Source organism: Lagopus leucura, unplaced genomic scaffold, assembly GCF_019238085.1.
Source record: "Lagopus leucura isolate 7727_CA_CO unplaced genomic scaffold, USGS_WTPT01 Super-Scaffold_100002, whole genome shotgun sequence".
Classification (NCBI taxonomy): domain Eukaryota; kingdom Metazoa; phylum Chordata; class Aves; order Galliformes; family Phasianidae; genus Lagopus; species Lagopus leucura.
The window spans coordinates 32,774,109-32,775,382 of NW_024962263.1; positions in this window are offsets into that span (position 1 = coordinate 32,774,109).

A 1,274-nucleotide genomic window follows, 5' to 3' on the forward strand; every position below is an offset into this window, starting at 1 on the left:
GCGGCGGCGGGGTCGGCGCCGGCTGGGAGCTCTCCGCGGAGGCGGCAGCGGGGGATGGCCGCGGCGGGGGGCGCGCTTCCGACCCGGGGGGCGCTGCGGCGGGGGAAGAAGGTTCGGTCAGCGGCCAACGGGGCTCTCCCGGGTGAGGGGCGGCGGGGAGGGCCGGGCCCCTCCGCGCTCACCTGCCGGGAGGAGCCCGCGGCAGCCCCTCCATCCTTCCCTCCCTCCCTCCTTTCCGGGCATCCCCGGAGTTTCTCCGTCGGGAGGGGTCGGGGGGAGCTGCAAGATTCCCCGGCCGGCAGCACACCTCCCCCCCTCCCCGATCCCGGTCCCAGAGGACCCCTCCGTTCCCCGGTTACCCGGAGACGCGGCCGCGCTGCCCGGCACGCGGCTCCCCCCGGGCTGCGGCCGCCGGAGCCGGGAGCGCAGCGGCACGGGGCTGTAAATCAGGAGGCAATGAGCGGCCGTGTCAAAGCCCTTTTCTTCCTCCGTGCACTTTACATCGGGCCCCCGAGTGACGGCCCTCCCCGCCCTGTAACACGAGGAGCAAAGCGTGAAACACTCCATTGTGACTGCGACTTCTTCAGCCGAGTTTCGAAACCTTCGTTTACCCGGGAGGGACCGCGCAGGGGAAGCTCCGTTCAATTAAAAGTTCCGAGCTCCGTTTCCAGCTCCCCGTATCCCCGGGGGTTCGGGGCCACCCTCGGCGGAGGCTCCGCTGTGCCGCAGCCCACGGCCGGAGCGCTCCCGGCCCCGGCGCACGGCGGTCTCCACGGAGCAGGAAGAAAGCGGGCGAAGAATGTCACCGAGCGGAGCGGCTTGGAAAAAAGTTGGCGGCTCGCTCCCAAAGTTTTTGCTTGCTTGCTTGCTTGCTTGCTTTTTTTTTTTTTCCTCGAGAAAGGAATGAGTAAATCCAGCACCGAGCCCCTATGCAGAACGCTGCGTTTCTCCGCTCTTTCCCTGGGAAATTTCCTCGCAGCGCAACGCAGCGCCTCGAAGCCCACCGGTGCGGGGCTGCGCCTCACCGACACCGCCGTCCCGAACGCCGCACGCGACCGCGAGCTCTCGCGGCTCTCCCCGCTCCCGCGGCCCCGGCCCGGGGGGCACCGCACGGCCGCGGCGATGCTCCGTACGCGGTCCCCGTAGGGCGCAGCTCCGCGCCAGGAGGCGAAGTAACACCGCTGCCATCCATCCATCCATCCATCCATCCATCCATCCATCCATCCATCCATCCATCCATCCATCCATCCATCCATCCATCCATCCATCCATCC